The 22,889-nt window shown below is 43.9% G+C and overlaps 1 protein-coding gene across 1 annotated transcript in view; it reads left to right on the forward strand.

Annotated features, from left to right (window-relative positions):
• Positions 1–22,889, forward strand: part of LOC126416576 (protein CASC3-like) — a 115,378-nt gene that overhangs the window by 12,492 nt on the left and 79,997 nt on the right. The window lies entirely within an intron of this gene.

Here is a 22,889-nt window from a genome sequence, read left to right on the forward strand (position 1 = left end):
TCTAGTCAAGTTGGGCCACAAACTTCTCTTCTCCCCAATCCTATTCAATACCTCCTCATTAGTCACGTGATCTACCCACCTTATCTTCAGCATTCTTCTGTAGCACCACATTTCGAAAGCTTCTTCTTGTCCAAACCAGTTATCGTCCATGTTTCACTTCCATACATGGCTACACTCCATACAAATACTTTCAGAAACGACTTCCTGACACTTAAATCTATACTCGATGTTAACAAATTTCTCTTCTTGAGACACGCTTTCCTTGCCATTGCCAGTCTACATTTTATATCCTCTCTACTTCGACCATCATCAGTTATTTTACTCCCTAAATAGCAAAACTCCTTTACTACTTTAAGTGTCTCATTTCCTAATCTAATTCCCTCAGCACCACCCGACTTAATTTGACTACATTCCATTATCCTCGTTTTGCTTTTGTTGATGTTCATCTTATATCCTCCTTTCAAGACACTGTCCATTCCGTTCAACTGCTCTTCCAAGTCCTTTGCTGTCTCTGACAGAATTACAATGTCATCTGCGAGCCTCAAAGTTTTTACTTCTTGTCCATGAATTTTAATACCTACTCCGAATTTTTCTTTTGTTTCCTTTACTGCTTGCTCAATATACAGATTGAATAACGTCGGGGAGAGGCTACAACCCTGTCTCACTCCTTTCCCAACCACTGCTTCCCTTTCATGCCCCTCGACTCTTATAACTGCCATCTGGTTTCTGTACAAATTGTAAATAGCCTTTCGCTCCCTGTATTTTACCCCTGCCACCTTCAGAATTTGAAAGAGAGTATTCCATTTAACATTGTCAAAAGCTTTCTCTAAGTCTACAAATGCTAGAAACGTAGGTTTGCCTTTCCCTAATCTAGCTTCTAAGATAAGTCGTAAGGTCAGTATTGCCTCACGTGTTCCAACATTTCTACGGAATCCAAACTGATCTTCCCCGAGGTCGGCTTCTACCAGTTTTTCCATTCGTCTGTAAAGAATTCACGTTAGTGTTTTGCAGCTGTGACTTATTAAACTGATAGTTCGGTAATTTTCACATATGTCAACACCTGCTTTCTTTGTTATTGGAATTATTATATTCTTCTTGAAGTCTGAGGGTATTTCGCCTGTCTCATACATCGTGCTTACCAGATGGTAGAGTTTTGTCATGACTGGCTCTCCCGAGGCCATCAGTAGTTCTAATGGAATGTTGTCTACTCCCGGGGCCTTGTTTCGACTCAGGTCTTTCAGTGCTCTGTCAAACTCTTCACGCAGTATCTTATCTCCCATTTTGTCTTCATCTACATCTTCTTCCATTTCCATAATATTGTCCTCAAGTATATCGCCCTTGTATAAACCCTCTATATACTCCTTCCACCTTTCTGCCTTCCCTTCTTTGCTTAGAACTGGGTTGCCATCTGAGCTCTTGATATTCATACAAGTGGTTCTCTTCTCTCCAAAGGTCTCTTTAATTTTCCTGTAGGCAGTATCTATCTTACCCCTAGCGAGACAAGCCTCTACATCCTTACATTTGTCCTCTAGCCATCCCTGCTTAGCCATTTTGCACTTCCTGTCGATGTCATTTTTGAGACGTTTGTATTCCTTTTTGCCTGCTTCATTTACTGCATTTTTATATTTTCTCCTTTCATCAATTAAATTCAATATTTCTTCTGTTACCCAAGGATTTCTATTAGCCCTCGTCTTTTTACCTACTTGATCGTCTGCTGCCTTCACTACTTCATCCCTCAGAGCTACCCATTCTTCTTCTACTGTATTTCTTTCCCCCATTCCTGTCAATTGTTCCCTTATGCTCTCCCTGAAACTCTGTACAACCTCTGGTTCTTTCAGTTTATCCAGGTCCCTTCTCCTTAAGTTCCCACCTTTTTGCAGTTTCTTCAGTTTCAATCTGCAGTTCATAACCAATAGATTGTGGTCAGAATCCACATCTGCCCCAGGAAATGTCTTAAAATTTAAAACCTGGTTCCTAAATCTCTGTCCTATCGTTATATAATCTATCTGATACCTTTTAGTATCTCCAGGATTCTTCCAGGTATACAACCTTCTTTTATGATTCTTGAACCAAGTGTTAGCTATGATTAAGTTATGCTCTATGCAAAATTCTACCAGGCGGCTTCCTCTTTCATTTCTTCCCCCCAATCCATATTCACCTACTATGTTTCCTTCTCTCCCTTTTCCTACTGACGAATTCCAGTCACCCATGACTATTAAATTTTCGTCTCCCTTCACTACCTGAATAATTTCTTTTATCTCGTCATACATTTCATCTATTTCTTCATCATCTGCAGAGCTAGTTGGCATATAAACCTGTACTACTGTAGTAGGCATGGGCTTTGTGTCTATCTTGGCCACAATAATGTGTTCACTATGCTGTTTGTAGTAGCTTACCCGCATTCCTATTTTTTTATTCATTACTAAACCTACTCCTGCATTACCCCTATTTGATTTTGTATTTATAATCCTGTAATCACCTGACCAAAAGTCTTGTTCCTCCTGCCACCGAACTTCACTAATTCCCACTATATCTAACTTTAACCTATCCATTTCCCTTTTTAAATTTTCTAACCTACCTGCCCGATTAAGGGATCTGACATTCCACGCTCCGATCCGTAGAACGCCAGTTTTCTTTCTCCTGATAACGACATCCTCCTGAGTAGTCCCCGCCCAGAGATCCGAATGGGGGACTATTTTACCTCCGGAATATTGTACCCAAGTGGATGCCATCATCATTTAATCATACAGTAAAGCTGCATGCCCCCGGGAAAAATTACGGCTGTAGTTTCCCCTTGCTTTCAGCCGTTCGCAGTACCACAACAGCAAGGCAGTTTTGATTAGTGTTACAGGGCCAGATCAGTCAATCATCCAGACTGTTGCCCCTGCAACTACTGAAAAGGCTGCTGCCCCTCTTCAGGAACCACATGTTTGTCTGGCCTCTCAACAGATACCCCTCCGTTGTGGTTGCACCTACGGTACGGCCATCTGTATCGCTGAGGCATGCAAGCCTCCCCACCAACGACAAGGTCCATGGTTCATGGGGGGCAAAGGTGATTAAATTTATGAAATTCAAAGGTGATTAAATTTCATAAATGTGCACATCCCCAAACATGTGCTGTGGTGGTTACTTTGCATTCAAGTAAGACGCTAATACACTGTTCCACATTGTACTTTTAAAAACATGTTGTTGTTGTCTTCAGTCCTGAGACTGGTTTGATGCAGCTCTCCATGCTACTCTATCCTGTGCAAGCTTCTTCATCTCCCAGTACCTACTGCAACCTACATCCTTCTGAATCTGCTTAGTGTATTCATCTCTTGGTCTCCCTCTACAATTTTTACCCTCCATGCTGCCCTCCAATGCTAAATTTGTGATCCCTTGATGCCTCAGAACATGTCCTACCAACCGGTCCCTTCTTCTCGTCAAGTCGTGCCACAAACTCCTTTTCTCCCCAATTCTATTCAATACCTCCTCATTAGTAATGTGATCTACCCATCTAATCTTCAGCATTCTTCTGTAGCACCACATTTCGAAAGCTTCTATTCTATTTAAAAACATAGGATACCCAGAATGTTATATATGGTTATGAAAATATGTATGTTTAAAGACAACAAATGCGCTTTGCACTTGTCTGTCACAGCTATGGAAACAAGTACTTTCGACAAACCACCTCACAGAGGCAGTTCCTTGAGAATTAATCACATATTACTAAGGTTCAGTTCCTGTAATGAGATGCCAAGTGATTATTAGGACACAGAAGTTTTTTTTTTTTTTTTTTTAACTACAAGCTTCTGTGACAGAAGAATGACGCAGAAATTTAATACAGTATCTATGCTTCAATATGACAGCTACAACAAGAAGAATTTGTGTCACAAACAATTTGGCAATTCACCTTGTCGTATTTTCAGACAGTTTGTTTACTGATGTACAGTTGCTTGATATCGCAGAATGTTCCACAACACTACTGGCCAATGGAATGAACACTTACTAACACTGTACCTGTCTTATATATATAGAGGGAAACATTCCACGTGGGAAAAATATATCTAAAAACAAAGATGATGTGACTTATCAAATGAAAGCGCTGGCAGGTCGATAGACACACAAACAAACCCAAACACACACACAAAATTCAAGCTTTCGCAACCAACGGTTGCTTCATCAGGAAAGAGGGAAGGAGACGGAAAGACGAAAGGATGTGGATTTTAAGGGAGAGGGTAAGGAGTCATTCCAATCCCGGGAGCGGAAAGACTTACCTTAGGGGGAAAAAAAGGACAGGTATACACTCGCGCACACACACACATATCCATTCGCACATACACAGATACAAGCAGACATTTGTAAAGGCAAAGAGTCTGGGCAGAGATGTCAGTCAAGGCGGAAGTAAAGAGGCAAAGATGTTGTTGAATGACAGGTGAGGTATGAGCGGCGGCAACTTGAAATTAGAGGAGGTTGAGGCCTGGCGGATGACGAGAAGAGGGGATATACTGAAGGGCAAGTTCCCATCTCCGGAGTTCTGACAGGTTGGTGTTAGTGGGAAGTATCCAGATAACCCGGACGGTGTAACACTGTGCCAAGATGTGCTGGCCGTGCACCAAGGCATGTTTAGCCACAGGGTGATCCTCATTACCAACAAACACTGTCTGCCTGTGTCCATTCATGCAAATGGACAGTTTGTTGCTGGTCATTCCCACATAGAAAGCTTCACAGTGTAGGCAGGTCAGTTGGTAAATCGCGTGGGTGCTTTCACATGTGGCTCTGCCTTTGATCGTGTACACCTTCCAGGTTACAGGACTGGAGTAGGTGGTGGTGGGAGGGTGCATTGGACAGGTTTTACACCGGGGGCGGTTACAAGGGTAGGAGCCAGATGGTAAGGAAGATGGTTTGGGGATTTCGTAGGGATGAACTAAGAGGTTACGAAGGTTAGGTGGACAGCGGAAAGACACTCTTGGTGGAGTGGGGAGGATTTCATGAAGGATGGATCTCATTTCAGGGCAGGATTTGAGGAAGTTGTATCCTTGCTGGAGAGCCACATTCAGAGTCTGATCCAGTCCCAGAAAGTATCCTGTCACAAGTGGGGCACTTTTGTGGTTCTTCTGTGGGAGGTTCTGGGTTTGAAGGGATGAGGAAGTGGCTCTGGTTATTTGCTTCTGTACCAGGTCGGGAGGGTAGTTGCGGGATGTGAAAGCTGTTTTCAGGTTGTTGGTGTAATGGTTCAGGGATTCCGGACTGGAGCAGATTCGTTTGCCACGAAGACCTAGGCTGTAGGGAAGGGACCGTTTGATGTGGAATGGGTGGCAGCTGTCATAATGGAGGTACTGTTGCTTGTTGGTGGGTTTGATGTGGACGGACGTGTGAAGCTGGCCATTGGACAGACGGAGGTCAACGTCAAGGAAAGTGGCATGGGATTTGGAGTAGGACCAGGTGAATCTGACGGAACCAAAGGAGTTGAGGTTGGACAAATATTCCGCACGTCCAGGGCCTCACTGTGATGGAGCACTTCCTTTCACGCCGATCACCTGCCACCCAACCTAATACCTCTTTCCTCATTACCTTAGCCAGTTTCATCCTGACCCACAACTTCTTCACTTTTGAAGGCCAGACATACCAACAATTAAAGGGAACAGCCATGGGTACCAGGATGGCCCCCTCGTACGCCAACCTATTCATGGGTCGCTTAGAGGAAGCCTTCTTGGTTACCCAGGCCTGCCAACCCAAAGTTTGGTACAGATTTATTGATGACATCTTCATGATCTGGACTCACAGTGAAGAAGAACTCCAGAATTTCCTCTCCAACCTCAACTCCTTTGGTTCCATCAGATTCACCTGGTCCTACTCCAAATCCCATGCCACTTTCCTTGACGTTGACCTCCGTCTGTCCAATGGCCAGCTTCACACGTCCGTCCACATCAAACCCACCAACAAGCAACAGTACCTCCATTATGACAGCTGCCACCCATTCCACATCAAACGGTCCCTTCCCTACAGCCTAGGTCTTCGTGGCAAACGAATCTGCTCCAGTCCGGAATCCCTGAACCATTACACCAACAACCTGAAAACAGCTTTCACATCCCGCAACTACCCTCCCGACCTGGTACAGAAGCAAATATCCAGAGCCACTTCCTCATCCCCTCAAACCCAGAACCTCCCACAGAAGAATCACAAAAGTGCCCCACTTGTGACAGGATACTTTCCGGGACTGGATCAGACTCTGAATGTGGCTCTCCAGCAGGGATACGACTTCCTCAAATCCTGCCCTGAAATGAGATTCATCCTTCATGAAATCCTCCCCACTCCACCAAGAGTGTCTTTCCGCTGTCCACCTAACCTTCGTAACCTCTTAGTTCATCCCTATGAAATCCCCAAACCAACTTCCTTACCCTCTGGCTCCTACCCTTGTAACCGCCCCCAGTGTAAAACCTGTCCAATGCACCCTCCCACCACCACCTACTCCAGTCCTGTAACCCGGAAGGTGTACACGATCAAAGGCAGAGCCACGTGTGAAAGCACCCACGTGATTTACCAACTGACCTGCCTACACTGTGAAGCTTTCTATGTGGGAATGACCAGCAACAAACTGTCCATTCGCATGAATGGACACAGGCAGACAGTGTTTGTTGGTAATGAGGATAACCCTGTGGCTAAACATGCCTTGGTGCACGGCCAGCACATCTTGGCACAGTGTTACACCGTCCGGGTTATCTGGATACTTCCCACTAACACCAACCTGTCAGAACTCCGGAGATGGGAACTTGCCCTTCAGTATATCCCCTCTTCTCGTCATCCGCCAGGCCTCAACCTCCTCTAATTTCAAGTTGCCGCCGCTCATACCTCACCTGTCTTTCAACAACATCTTTGCCTCTTTACTTCCGCCTTGACTGACATCTCTGCCCAGACTCTTTGCCTTTACAAATGTCTGCTTGTGTCTGTGTATGTGCGGGTGGATATGTGTGTGTGTGCGCGAGTGTATACCTGTCCTTTTTTCCCCCTAAGGTAAGTCTTTCCGCTCCCGGGATTGGAATGACTCCTTACCCTTTCCCTCTAAACCCACATCCTTTCGTCTTTCCCTCTCCTTCCCTCTTTCCTGACGAAGCAACCATTGGTTGCGAAAGCTTGAATTTTGTATGTATGTATGTTTTTGTTTGTGTTTCTATCGACCTGACACACACACACACAGAGCGTAAATCAGATGTAGGCACCTCCCGAATCGAGACAGTTCTGCATATGGTGCTAGTAACTGCTTCTAATATCTGGCAAGAAAAAGGATCTTTAAGGTTAACAGATACTCAAATCATAAATATCGTTAACCCCTCAGTTGTGGAACTGAACACAAAATGGCTACGGGCGTAATTACACACCCACTTATCAATAAAGGGGCAGAAGCCAACTCGTCCACTTTTAATAGTAAAAAGAAAAAATAATAAAATAAAATAAAATCGGAATCTTATTACTGAACACGCACCAAAATCTCAACAAGGAGATAAGAAGATTTGTCCATCAATTGCAATTCAGTTTCAAAACAATGCCAAGTGCCATAATGGGAGGAAAGGGCTGCCAAACAGGGCAGAAAAATCAACAAGATCTGAATGGATGCACATGGTTGGCAAACGAACTTCGATTACATTAGCAGATGACATCTTAAATATTAAGAATTTGGCATGAATCCTGTTCTCCCAGAATTGACAAATTAACTAGCATGCATGAAAGCCACTCACAGCAATAAATGGGGTGACTTAAACCAAAGACGACAGAGCTATCATATGCAAGAAGGTAAACGCACAGTATGTCTTGATTACAGAAAATCATAAATTTACACTGGTATAATTAGCAGTTGGTACAGCTGTGGAGGTGGGTAAGGCAAATAACCAGATGGCAATGGACTGGGAAAGACAATAGAAAGTAACATTTTGCAAACCTCACGCTGTCGCCAGATTCACCCAACAGAAGAGAGGTACCCCACCGTAGTTCTAAGATGGCTTGCTTCCATCTTAACCAAGTCGCCGCAACCACGGACTTCCGCAGTAGGAAGGCTGCTTCGTGTCCTCTGGAGTCGCCAGGATGAAAACTTATTCTCAGACATGCGACCCCAAGTGGACAGAGAAATCACACGGCCCAAATCACAATATGCTGTGCCTGAATAGCCCTTCCTGCCCACCACCTGCTGCCATCCAACTCACTCCTCACACTGCCATTTGCTTATGTCAAAGTGGCACACACTGTGCTAGAGGCGAAGATGGCATGCAGAAGACATATGTGACCTATCAACACCTTGTCATAATCAAGTTCCCCCCCCCCGGCCCCGCTTAAAAACTGTTAACTGTCTTTCAGATGCCTAACTTGCTTTTGACACAACATCCAGCGAGATGTTTAGGCCATATTGTAAATTCTGTAGAAGTTTTACAAGACTCCAGATTTTTGGTTTGATCCGGGATCGTATTCATCATACATTGCTCTGTACCAGTTTTTGTATGACAGCTTCAGCTATTTAACTGAAACTTGTGTTACTATTGCATTGCACAAGATCTAGTTTGTAGTTTGTGAATTTGATAGCCATGCCAAGTTTTCTCAGTTGCGGTTTTCTGGCGGTGAGGGACTTAACTTTGAGTTGCATTGTCAGATGATAGGTTGCAACCTTCAGATGCCTCACATAGTTGATCGTTGGATATCTAATTTTCTTCTGATATTCATGTTCATTCTTGTTCTCTCCTGTGACTGTCTTAACTTCAGCAGATTCTTCTTTATTTTCAATTATTATGTAAAAAATGACATCAAGGGCAACTATGTCTTCTTTATCAAATAGATTGAATTTTTTGCGGGACAAATTAAAGTAGGCTAATATACGAATAAAAGTCCTCTCTTTTATTTCTTTTCGGTCTTTTATTGTTTGTGATCCGCTCAGAACATAGCAGTTACATCTGGAACTTATCAGGTTAGTAAGATCCACATTACATGCAAACCGCGTAGTTCAGTGGTACTTTTTTCTTTTATTGGATTTATTCCAGATCACTTCAGCCCACAGATTCCTATTTAGATTTTGTGGGTGTATTGCTTATCATGTTGAATGTACTACTATACATTTCTTTTTCAGGCCTTCCATTTTGTTGAAATGTACCAGTTTTCAGATTCTGAAATTGGCAGGGGTAAAATACAGAGAGCTATTTACAATTTGTTCAGAAACCAGATGGCAGTTATAAGAGTCGAGGTGCAAGAAAGAGAAGCAGTGGTTGGGAAGGGAGTGAGACAGGGTTGTAGCCTATCCCCGATGTTATTCAGTCTGTATATTGAGCAAGCAGTAAAGGAAACTAAAGAAAAATTTGTAGTAGGAATTAAAATCCACGGAGAAGAAATAAAAATTTTGAGGTTTGCTGATAACATTGTAATTTTGTCCAAGACAGCAAAGGACCTGGAAGAACAGTTGAACGGAATGGACAGTGTGTTGAATGGAAGATATAAGATAAACACCAACAAAAGCAAAACAAGGCTAGTGGAATGTAGTCAAATTAAATCAGGTGATGCTGATGGAATTAGATTAGGAAATGAGACACTTAAACTAGTAAATGAGTTTTGCTATTTGGGAAGCAAAATAACTGACGATGGTCGAAGTAGAGAGGATATAAAATGTATACTGGCAATGTAAAGGGAAGCATTTCTGAAGAACAGAAATTTGTTAACATCGAGTATAGATTTAAGTGCCAGGAAGTCTTTTCTGAAAGTATTTGTGTGGAGTGTAGCCATGTACGGAAGTGAAATGTGGGCGATAAATAGTTTAGACAAGAAGAGAATAGAAGCTTTCAAAATGTGGTGCTACAGCAGAATGCTGAAGATTATATTGGTTGATCACGTAACTAAGGAGGAGGTACTGAACAGAGCTGGTGGTGAAACACCAGCAGTCTGTAAGCGATCACGAGCTCAATTCAACACGCAGAAGTATGACCCCAAATCGTTCCCCTCCCTGGCCACACCATGGGAGGAACATCAGGCTAAGGATGGCAGCAGATCTTATTCGCCCCAGTACCCTGTATATTTGAGAGCTGATGGGAAATCTTTCATGATGATGAAGCCTCAGTTCTCTGTTGAGCATTTAGAGGACAAGTTCGGGGAGGTGGAGGGCTTGTCCACAATGAGATCTGGGTCAGTCTTGATTAAAACTGCACCCTCTGCCCAGTCACGAGAGTTACTCGCTTGTGACAAGCTAGGGGGATATTTATGTGACCACCACGCCCCATAAGAGCTTAAATATGGTCCAGGGTATCATTTTTCACGGACATCTTCTTTTGTAGTCTGACAATGAGCTGCGCGCCAATTTAGAGTTACGAGGTGTACATTTCGTTCGGCGCATCCACTGGGGTCCGAAGGATAATCAGGTTGCCACTGGTGCCTTCATCTTGGCCTTTGAGGGTGATACATTGCCCGAGAAGGTCAAGGTGATGGTCTACCGGTGTGATGTTGTTGTTGTTGTTGTTGTTGTTGTGGTCTTAAGTCCTGAGACTGGTTTGATGCAGCCCTCCATGCTACTCTATCCTGTGCAAGCTTCTTCATCTCCCAGTACCTACTGCAACCTACATCCTTCTGAATCTGCTTAGTGTATTCATCTCTTGGTCTCCCTCTACGATTTTTACCCTCCACGCTGCCCTTCAATACTAAATTGGTGATCCCTTGATGCCTCAGAACATGTCCTACCAACCGATCCCGTCTTCTGGTCAAGTTGTGCCACAAACTTCTCTTCTCCCCAATCCTATTCAATACTTCCTCATTAGTTATGTGATCTACCCACCTGATCTTCAACACTCTTCTGTAGCACCACATTTCGAAAGCTTCTACTCTCTTCTTGTCCAAACTATTTATTGTCCATGTTTCACTTCCATACATGGCTGCACTCCATACAAATACTTTCAGAAACGACTTCCTGACACTTAAATCTATACTCGATGTTAACAAATTTCTCTCCTTCAGAAATGCTTTCCTTGCCATTGCCAGTCTACATTTTATATCCTGTCTACTTCGACCATCATCAGTTATTTTGCTCCCCAAATAGCAAAACTCCTTTACTACTTTAAGTGTCTCATTTCCTAATCTAATTCCCTCAGCATCACCCGACTTAATTCAACTACATTCCATTATCCTTGTTTTGCTTTTGTTGATGTTCATCTTATATCCTCCTTTCAAGACACTGTCCATTCCGTTCAACTACTCTTCCAAGTCCTTTGCTGTCTCTGACAGAATTACAATGTCATCGGCGAACCTCAAAGTTTTTATTTCTTGTCCATGGATTTTAATACCTAATCCAAACTTTTCTTTTGTTTCCTGCACTGCTTGCTCAATATAGAGATTGAATAACATCGGGGAGAGGCTACAACCCTGTCTCACTCCCTTCCCAACCACTGCTTCCTTTTGATGTCCCTCGACTCTGATAACTGCTATCTGGTTTCTGGACAAATTGTAAATAGCCTTTCGCTCCCTGTATTTTACCCCTGCCATCTTCAGAATTTGAAAGAGAATATTCTAGTCAACATTGCCAAAAGCTTTCTCTAAGTCTTCAAATGCTAGAAATGTAGGTTTTCCTTTCCTTTCTTCTAAGATAAGTCGTAGGGTCAGTATTGCCTCACGTGTTCCAACATTTCTATGGAATCCAAACTGATCTTCCCCGAGGTCAGCTTCTACTAGTTTTTCCATTCGTCTGTAAAGAATTCGTGTTAGTATCTTGCAGCCGTGACTTATTAAACTGATAGTTCGGTAATTTTCACATCTGTCAACACCTGCTTTCTTTGGGATTGGAATTGTTATATTCAGTCTGAGGGTATTTCGCCTGTCTCATACATCTTGCTCACCAGATGATAGAGTTTTGTCAGGACTGGCTTTCCCAAGGCTGTCAGTAGTTCTAATGGAATGTTGTCTACTCCCGGGGCCTTGTTTCGACTCAGGTCTTTCAGTTCTCTGTCAAACTCTTCACGCAGTATCATATCTCCCAATTCATCTTCATCTACATCCTCTTCCATTTCCATAATATTGTCCTCAAGTACATCGCCCTTGTGTAGACCCTCTATATACTCCTTCCATCTTTCTGCTTTCCCCTCTTTGCTTAGAACTGGGTTTCCATCTGAGCTCTTGATATTCATACAAGTGGTTCTCTTTTCTCCAAAGGTCTCTTTAATTTTTCTGTAGGCATTATCTATCTTACCCCTAGTGAGATAAGCCTCTACATCCTTACATTTGTCCTCCAACCATCCCTGCTTAGCCATTTTGCACTTCGTGTTGATCTCATTTTTGAGACGTTTGTATTCCTTTTTGCCTGCTTCATTTACTATATTTTTATATTTTCTCCTTTCATCAATTAAATTCAGTATTTCTTCTGTCACTCAAGGAATTCTACTAGCCCTCATCTTTTTACCTACTTGATCCTCTGCTGCCTTCACTACTTCATCCCTCAAAGCTACCCATTTTTCTTCTACTGTATTTCTTTCCCCCCTCCTTGTCAATTGTTCCCTTATGCTCTCCCTGAAACTCTCTACAACCTCTGGTTCTTTCAGTTTATCCAGGTCCCATCTCCTTAAATTCCCACCTTTCTGTAGTTTCTTTAGTTTTAATCTACAGCTCATAACCAATAGATTGTGGTCAGAGTCAACATCTGCCCCTGGAAATGTCTTACAATTTAAAACCTGGTTCCTAAATCTCTAATCTCTGTCTTACCATTATATAATCTATCTGATACCTTCTAGCATCTCCAGGATTCTTCCATGTATACAACCTTCTTTTATGATTCTTGAACCAAGTGTTAGCTATGATTAAGTTATGCTCTGTACAAAATTCTACCATATGGCTTCCTCTTTCATTTCTTAGCCCCAATCCATGTTTACCTACTACGTTTCCTTCTCTCCCTTTTCCTACTGACGAATTCCAGTCACCCATGATTTTTAAATTTATTGTCTCCCTTCATTATCTGCATAATTTCTTTTATTTCATCATACATTTCTTCAAATTCTTCGTCATCTGCGGAGCTAGTCGGCATATAAACTTTAACCTATCCATTTCCCTTTTTAAATTTTCTAACCTACCTGCTCGATTAAGGGATCTGACATTCCACGCTCCGATCCGTAGAACGCCAGTTTTCTTTCTCCTGATAACGACATCCTCCTGAGTAGTCCCCGCCCGGAGATCCAAATGGGGGTCTATTTTACCTCCGGAATATTTTACCCAAGAGGATGTCATCAACATTTAACCATACAGTAAAGCTGCATGTCCTCGGGAAAAATTACGGGTGTAGTTTCCCCTTGCTTTCAGCCGTTCGCGGTACCAGCACAGCAAGGCCGATTTGGCTAGTGTTACTAGGCCAGATCAGTCAGTCATCCAAACTGTTGCCCTACAACTACTGAAAAGGCTGCTGCCCCTCTTCAGGAACCACATGTTTGTCTGGCCTCTCAACAGATACCCCTCCGTTGTGGTTGCACCTACGGTACGGCTATCTGTATCGCTGAGGCACGCAAGCCTCCCCACCAACGCAAAGTCCATGGTTCATGGGGATCTATAGAGAAATGTCAAAGATAGAAAATTGTAGCGAAGTACAGGAAGACCTGTAGTTTCTCTACGCTTGTTCCAGGGATTGTCAGTTGACACTTTCGTGCCCTGCAGTGGTTGATGATTCCCAGATAGTGTGTAAGTCATGCCTTATTAGATGCACCACCGGTATGATGTAAAGCCTTATATGCCTCCCCTGATGCAGTGTTTTAAGTGCTGGAAGTTCGGCCATATGTCTTCCCGCTGTACGTCCAGCGTCACATGTTGAGATTGCAGACGCCCATCACATCCCAATACTCTATCTGTGTCAACTGTGGAGAGCACCATTCGCCTTGCTTGCCTGAGTGCAGGATTCTACAGAAAGAAAGGAAAATCGTGGAGTACAAGACCCTGGACAGGCTGACCTACACTACGGCTAAGAGAAAATTTGAACGCCTGCATCCTGTGTGCATGATATCATCTTATGCTGCCGCTACATCAGTTCTGGCACCATCAGCTCTGCCAACCCAGGTCACCTCTCGGAGCCGGAATTCTACACCTGCCCCCTTGATGATGGGGGGGGCATTTCCCTCCATGTTGCTCCTGCACCACCTACTTCGAGAGCAACAACCCCCCCCCCCCCCCCCCCCCGCCGCCCCCTCCCGGCCCATCCCCCTACCGCCCCCCCCCCCCCAAATGGGACACATCCGTCCCCACTTCTAAGCCAGAGGAGCATAAGTCTTCTTTGGCTTCTCTCGCTGGGAAGGGGTCCCTTGGGTCACTCCCTTCCCAGGTTTCTTCTAGTGGCAAAGATGACACCCACCAGTGGCTGAAGAGCCCAAAAGCAGCTGGTCATAGGGCTTCAGGCTCACCCTCAGTCCCGGCGACTGAGCCAGTGAAGTCGTCCCACTCGGGGAAACCCAAGGAGCAGCAAGATAAATCCAAAAAAAAAAACCCTAAGTCCAAGGAAATTGTGGTGGCACCCACAGCACCGCTACCTACAAGCTCTGCGGCTGAGGATGGGGTGGAGATTTTGGAATCCGCTGAGGACCTAGATCTTGCCAGACTCTCAGATGCAATGGACATAAACTGCTCAAGATATAAATCGGTGGCAGCAGGTGACTGTGAGGCGTAAACTGCCTCATTGAATGTTCCATGCCTTCCCAGTCTCACGATGTCATCCTCCAGTGGAATTGTTGCGGTTTTTTCCACCACCTGACTCAGATACGGCAACTGTTAAGCTTTACATCTGCTATCTGCATTGCCCTCCAGGAAACCTGGTTCCCAGCAGTGTGGACCCCTGCCCTTCGCAACTATAAGAGATATTACAGGAACTGTAGCGACTATAATCGAGTGTCAGGTGGAGTTTGCGTTTATGTCCTAAACCCGGTCTGTAGTGAACATGTGCCCCTTCAAAGCCCTCTTGAAGCTGTGGCTGTCAGAATAAAGACGACACAGAAAATAACTGTCTGCAATGTATATCTTCCTTCAGATAGTGCAGTACCCCTGACTGTATTAGCTGCACTGATTGATCTACTCCCTAAACCTTTCGTACTTCAGGGAGATTTTAATGCCTGTAACCCCTTGTGGGATGGTACCATGCTTACTGGCCGAGGCAGAGATGTCGAAACTTTACTGACGCAATTCGACCTCTGACTCTTAAATACTGGGGCCGATACACATTTGAGTGTGGCTCGTGGTAGTTACTCAGCCATTCATTTATCAAATTGCAGCCCAGGACTTCTCCCATCTGTCCACTGGAGAGCACATGACGACCTGTGTGGTAGTGACCCATCTTCCTGTCACTGCCCCAGCGACAGGGAGGAGTGTCGGTGAGCTCTACAGTGGCATAAGCGGCACCCTTCCCTGGGGCACCTCATAGCTTTTAAACGGCTCCGTGCCCGTGTTCGCTACCTTATCAGACAACGGAAGAAGGAGTGTTGGGAGAGATACGTCTCCACCATTGGGTGCCACACGTCACCTTCCCAAGTCTGGACAAAGATCAAACGTCTTTTCAGGTACCAGGCCCCAACAGCTGTCCCCGGTGTTACCATAAATGGCGAGCTATGTACCGACGCAAATGCGATTGCCGAGCACTTTGCTCGAACCTCTGCGTCGGAGAATTACCCGCCAGCCTTACGCACTCAAACAGCGGCTGGAAGGGAACATCCTCTCATTCACTACATGCTGCAGTGAATTCTATAACGTCCCATTTACAGATTGGGAGCTCCTCAGTGCCCTTGCACATTGCCCCGACACAGCTCCTGGGCCTGATTGCATCCACAGCCAGACGATTAAACATCTCTCATCTGACTACAAGCGACATTTTCTCGTCATCTTCAACTGGATCTGGTGTGATGACGTCTTTCCTTCGCAATGGCAGGAGAGCACCATCATTCTGTTGCTCAAACCCAATAAAAACTGCTTGATGTGGATAGCTATTGGTCTATCAGCCTCACCAACGTTCTTTGTAAGCTGCTGGAACGTATGGTATGTCGGCAGTTGGGTTGGGTCCTGGAATCGGGTGGCTTGCTGGCTCTATGTCAGGGCGGCTTCTGCCAGGGTCGCTCTACCACTGATAATCTTGTGTCCATCTAGTCTGCATCCGAACAGCCTTTTCCAGACGGCAACACTTGATTGCTGTCTTTTTTTGACTTACGTAAAGCATACGACACAACTTGGCGACGTCATATCCTTGCCACATTTGTATGAGTGGGGTCTCCGGGGATCACTCCAGATTTTTATCCAAAACTTCCTATCGCTCCGTACTTTCCATGTCCAAGTTGGTGACTGCCATAGTTCCATCCATATCCAGGAGAATGGAGTCCCGCAGGGCTCTGTATTGAGTCTCTCTCTATTTTAAGTGGCCATTAACGGTCTAGCAGCGGCTGTCGGGCCCTCCGTCTCACCTTCTCTGTATGCAGATGACTTCTGCATTTCGTACTGCTGCTCCAGTGATGTTGTTACTAAGCGGTGCCTCGAGGGAGCCATCCACAAGGCATAGTCGTGGGCTCTAGCCCACGGCTTCCAGTTTTCAGCCGCAAAATCATGTGTCGTGCACTTCCATCAGTGTCATACCATTCATCTGGAACCCGCACTTTACCTTAATGACAATCCACTCACTGTAGTGTAGACACACAAATTCGTAGGACTGGTTTTCGATGCTCAATTGACTTGGCTCCCTCATCTTCATCAGCTTAAGCAGAAGTGCTGGCAGCACTTCAATGCCCTCCGTTGCCTGAGCAACACCAATTGGGCTGCAGATCGCTGTACGCTGCTGCAGCTCTACAGAACCCTTGTCCAATCCCGAATTGACTGTGGGAGTGTGGTTTATGGTTCGGCAGCACCAATTGGGCTGCAGATCGCTGTACGCTGCTGTAGCTCTACAGAACCCTTGTCCAATCCCGAATTGACTGTGGGAGTGTGGTTTATGGTTCAGCAGCGCCTTCGGCATTGCATGTACTTGACCCTGTGCACCACTGTGGGGTTCAATTAGCGACAGGAGCTTTTAGGACAAGTCCGGTGACCAGTGTACTGGTGGAGGCTGGTGTCCCTCCCCTGCAGATCATATGTGCGCAACTGCTCGCCAGCTATGCAGCATACATTCATAGTTCCCCTGAGCATCCGAATTACCATCTCGTTTTCCCGCCCATGGCATCTCCCTCATGAATGTCCCAGATCGGGGCTAACCATTGTGGTTCATGTGCGGTCCCTTCTCTCTGAACTGGAGTCCTTCCCTTTACCACCCCTACTTGCAGTCTGTTCACGTATGCCTCCATGGTGTACGCCTCGGCTGCAGCTTTGTCTGGACCTTTTGCATGGCCCTAAGGACTCAGTTAACCCCGCCACTCTCCGCTGTCACTTCCTCTTGATTCTTTATGTGTTCTGAAGCTCTGAAGTGGTTTACACCGATGGCTCAATGGCTGACGGTCACATAGGTTTCGCATACGTTCATCGAGGACATGTTGAGCAGCACTCCTTGCCAGTTGGCTGCTGTGTTTCCACTGCAGAGCTGGCGGCCATACTTCGTGCTCTTGAGTACATCTGCTCATGCCCTGGCAACTCATTTCTCCTGTGTACTGGCACACTGAGCAGCCTACAAGCTATCGACCAGTGCTACCCTCGCCACCCTCTGGTAGCGTCCATTCAGGAGTCCATCTATGCCCTGGAACAATACCTCCGTTTCGTGGTGTTTGTGTGGACCCCGAACCGTCGGAATCCCCGGCAATGAACTCACCTACAGGCTGCCCAAGCAGGCGATGCGGAAACCGCTTCTGGAGATAGGCATCTCCGAAGCTGACCTGCGTTCTTTCTTACACTGCAGGGTTTTCCAGCTTTGGCAGACGGAATGGCATAACAGCATGCACAACAATCTGCATGTCATTAAGCAGACTATGAGTGTGTGGAAGTCTTCCATGCAGACCTCTCGCAGGGAATCAGTTGTCCTCTGCCGGCTCCACATTGGCCATACGTGGCTAACGCATGGTTGCCTACTCTGTTGCAAGGACCCATCTCAGTGGCGCTGTGGCTCCGAAATGACAGTCGTCCACCTCTTCCTGGACTGCCCACTTTTAGATGCTCTGCGGCAGGCTTTTAACTTTCCCAGCGCCCTGCCTTCGGTGTTGGGTGACAATGCCTCCACAGCAGCTTTAATTTTATCCGTGAGAGTGGGTTTTATACTTCTATGTAGGTTTTAGCGCATGTCCTTTGTCCCTCCGTGTCCTCCACCCTAGTGCTTTTAGGGTGGAGATCTTAATGTGTTGCAGAGTGGCTGGCTTTCCCTTTTTATTCACATGGTTGGCCAGCCACTGTAATCTGCTTTCATGTTTTACTCCCTTCTGTTTCTAGTGTCTCTCTGTTGTTTTCTTGTCCTCTTTTTGTTCCTTTTAGTATTCGTTGCCTTCCCTTTGTTCTTGTGGCTTTTCCTTTCTTTCCGTTTTGTGTTATATGTTTCATCTGTTTTATTCTCACCTTTGTGGTATTGTTTTATTTGGAACAAGGGACCGATGACCTCGTAGTTTGGTCCCTTCTCTCTCTTTAAACAAACCAACCAACCATACTGAACAGAATTGGGGAGAAGAGGGATTTGTGGCACAACTTGACTAGAAGAACAGATCAATTGGTAGGACACATTATGAGGCACCAAGGGATCTTCAGTTTAGTATTGGAGGGCAGCTTATAGGGTAAAAATCACAGAGGGAGACTGAGAGATGATTGCACTAAGCAGATTGAGAAGGATGTAGATTGCAGAAGTTACTTGAAGAAGCTTGCACAGGATAGAGTAGCACGGAGAGCTGCATCAAACCAGTCTCTGGACTGAAGACCACAACACACCAGTGTTAACCTTGATTTTCTTTCCAAACTGAGTTTCATGCAAGTTACAAGTTTTTGTTTTGTCCTTAGAAAATGTATACTTCTGAAATGAAAAAGTTATCTTCAGACAACTAAAAATACCGCACTCCTTCTAACTACACAAGGTTCATTTGAGATAAATCAACTTGAGTTAACGCCAGAGCATTTTCAGCCATCTTTCTATTGGTTGGATGATATTTGTAATGTTGTTTGCCATAAAATGTTAAGAAGGAACCAGGAATATTCCACTTCTAAAGAACCCTGGCACATATACTTAATTATGAAACAGACTAAAAAGTATGTTTAATAAACATACCAGGCAGCATAATAGACAATGATGAAAATATCAGAGTGCATGATATGTAACATTTTAAGATTTTAGTGATAATCTCATTTTTCGGATCTGAAAACATGGGAAGTTCAAACGTGTTTTAGGATACTGAGGCCCGGAAACAAACAGTTGTTGTATCCTGCTACTAGTGCCAGCGAATGTGAACGCCGAGTGTAGTGTCGCTATGTATGTGCATTTAAATCGACTGCCAACTGTATCAGCTCAGGTCGGTTCCTAGAGGCCACCACTAGATAGTGTGCACAGTCTCTACTGCGCCATGTATCTGCGACTTGCATCTGTATATGCACGGAGCAGTGCTGACTCCTCTCACTATGTTCTTTTAGTTTGTACCACTCACATCAGTTCTGTGTATCACTTATGGTGCACCTTCTTTATGTTTCTTTTGTATTGTTGTGTGTAGAGTCATGAGAGGCTTATTTCCAGTATTGTTCAGAGGCTTGTGAATAAAGCCGTATTTGTGCTACCTGGATCGGTTTTATGTATTATGTGCTTATTAACAACAGGGGCCACGTACAACACCAAGGAGTGGACAATCATATAATGGTGATATCACCAACAAGATGTCTTCTGGTAAATGAGATTTTACGTGACTGATCAACATGATCTTCAATCCATACATTCTATTGTGGTACTTGCGAGTAAATCTGTGGGACTGCTATGTGATATACCCTTTGAATCTCCCTCAGTTTTCTTTTAATGTATTGTTCATAGGTAGGACCATATCTCTAGTTTTGTAAAACGAACCGATCTTGCCAAGATGGTCAGTGAAATATGTTTCTCGTTTGTGTCTAATGGCATTGTATTGATTTACTTTAGTTGTAGGGCTACAAGATATTCACAAAAATTCCTACAAGCTGCATAGAGAAAACATTAGATTTGAATTGGGCTAGGGAACCAGCCAGCTTTAGAAATAGACGGGGCGAAAATGGACCATTTGCAAGTTGTGAAAAAATATAGATTGGAGTAACTGCCACAAGTTCGCCACTCTCTGTGGGTTTCATAGATTTTGAAAAAGCTTCTGTTTCTAATTCAGCTAAACCTGTTCCGTCAGCCTTTGGGGAACAAAGGCATTGATTCTGAACAATATATAATTCAGTTGTACAGCTTTCTGCTAGCTTCGTCATGATGATAAAAATACAGAATTGAAAGAGGAGTAAAGCAAGGAAATTTTATATCACCATAGATATTGACAGCAGTTCTAAAGTAATTCATATGATTGTAGAGTAAGATAATTCAACTAAGAAACAAAGCAGCAATTGGCCTACTTGGTAATGGAACATTTCTGAATGACATTTGATTTATAGATGACATTGTACTGTTTGCCTCCAGTGGCAGATGAACTTCAACAACTAATGGAAGAATTAATGGGAACAAGGTTGAAAGTAGGGCTGAAAATCAATTACTATCAGACAAAACAAAAATTGTAGCCAATATATGAGTATATAGCAAGGGAACTAGTAAAAGTTAAGCATTGTTGTTGTTGTGGTCTTCAGTCCTGAGACTGGTTTGATGCAGCTCTTCATGCTACTCTATCCTGTGCAAGCTTCTTCATCTCCCAGTACCTACTGCAACCTACATCCTTCTGAATCTGCTTAGTGTACTGATCTCTTGGTCTCCCTCTATGATTTTTACCCTCCACGCTGCCCTCCAATGCTAAATTTGTGATCCCTTGATGCCTCAAAACATGTCCTACACAACTTGACTAGAAGAAGTTAAGCATGTGTTATAGAAAAAGCTGAGTTTGTGCATTTAGGGCAGGTGAAGGAAGCAACTGGATGCCTAGCAAAAGCAATAAACGGAGGAGCAAAACTGGTCTGGAGTGCTTTTGGTAAACTAAATAAGCTTTCCAAAAGTAAGATTCCAATTTGTCCAAAAAAGGAAAGCATACCATATGTTTTTATCGCCAGTTTTCACTTATTATTATGAATCTTGGACTTTTAATGCAAAAACCGTTCAAAACCAAGGCTTATTCTGAGAAATGGAGCAGAGAATGCTGGAGTTTAATAATAATGACAGGAAAACTATGAATTGGGGAACAATCAGGAGTAGGTGACATAGGTAGGGCTGTAATGGAAGTCGAATGCAGTTGGGGGGACTTGTTGCCTGGTGAATGGGTCTTTGTCTTTTCTTATCTCTTGGTACCTTACAGAGGTGATATCCTAGTGGAATGGGTGTAGCTGACTTTAGAAAACATATGAGAATAATTTGGATTTCTATATCTGAAGGTTGTAAAAACTGGAATAATTCAGAGCTGGTCTAATGCAGCAGTGTGTACTAAGTGACAGCTGATTGCTGTTATGATAAGGCTCTCTCTCTCTCTCTCACTTCCATTAGAGTCTCTTTTCTTGATTGACTCTGTGCAGAGTATGTATCTCAGGCTGAATGGTCCAACTTATAATTTACATTATTTCATTAAATCTGTTCCGACTGGCTGACTGCTGCCTGAAAGGCAGTACGTGGAGCAGTCTGATTGTAGGACATGGGATAATGGGATCAGCATTTCTCAATCCCTCTAGCCATTATTACCAGTGGATAAATACCGATGATGTCGCTACTTCTTTATTTGAGCAGCTCTTCTTTTGGCCTCATATGAGGCTGAGTGCACCCCATTCCTGATGTACTTTCTTCAGAAAGGACACACACACACACACACACACACACACACACACACACACAAAAACAACTTGCGCATGCTTGACTGCAGTCTCTGGCTGCTGGGGCCTCAGCAGCCAGACACTGTGTCGTGTGTGTGTGTGTGTGTGTGTGTGTGTGTGTGTGCGTGTAAAGCTCACTTTCTGACAATCTTTTTGTTGTGCCTATCTGCGAGTCAGCGTCTCCACTATTATGGTCAGTAGCTACTATCCTTTTCATAATATTGTTACATTCCATCCTGGATTTACCATTGTCCAAGCTGGATAAAAGTAGTTTATGACTGATGTGATTACTTGACTCTATCAAAGTTTATTTGCAAAAGCCAGAATTGGAGAGTTTTTCTTCACAAGACATCCATGTTACAACTGCATATTTAAATTATTAGTTTACTGTGTAGCTTACCCTCTAACTGACAGAGGAGTACCATATAAAAAAACTTTCGCAAGTGCTGAAACAAGCCATTCACCTTACTGTTGTTATTAATTGTCTCATGAATCACACAAATGAGAGAAACTGCATTGCAGACACTTGTCGCTTCGGAAATTGTACATTCATAATCATAGCACTGGTTATATTTGAGAAGAGCCACCATTGAGAACAGAGAAGTCTCATAATGTCGCTGTATAGGGAACTGTCATCACTGATAGTAATTGGGTTAATTTGTTTTTCATAATTCTCATGTAATTGACTTTTCCACTGTCCAAGCTACTGAGGAACAGCTGTTACTACTATGATAATCTGGAATAAATGACAAAAAGAGCCTACTAAATGAAACAAAATTACTAGAAATTTCTTTTGTTTTGTGCAGACCAATTTTTTCACTGATATTTAGCAAGTATGTTATAACATTGCAGAACATAATAACTTCATGTTATCTATGGAGGTACTACAGGCTGTAGGAACACAATACACATTTTGTATTGGGACACTTTACTCACCTTCAGTAGGATGGCAGCTCAAATTCCCATCTGATATTCCTGATTTAAGTTTTCTGTACTTTCCCTGAAGCTCCATAAGGCAAATAATGGATTGGTTCTTAGGA

Source organism: Schistocerca serialis, chromosome 8 (assembly GCF_023864345.2).
Source record: "Schistocerca serialis cubense isolate TAMUIC-IGC-003099 chromosome 8, iqSchSeri2.2, whole genome shotgun sequence".
Lineage (NCBI taxonomy): Eukaryota > Metazoa > Arthropoda > Insecta > Orthoptera > Acrididae > Schistocerca > Schistocerca serialis.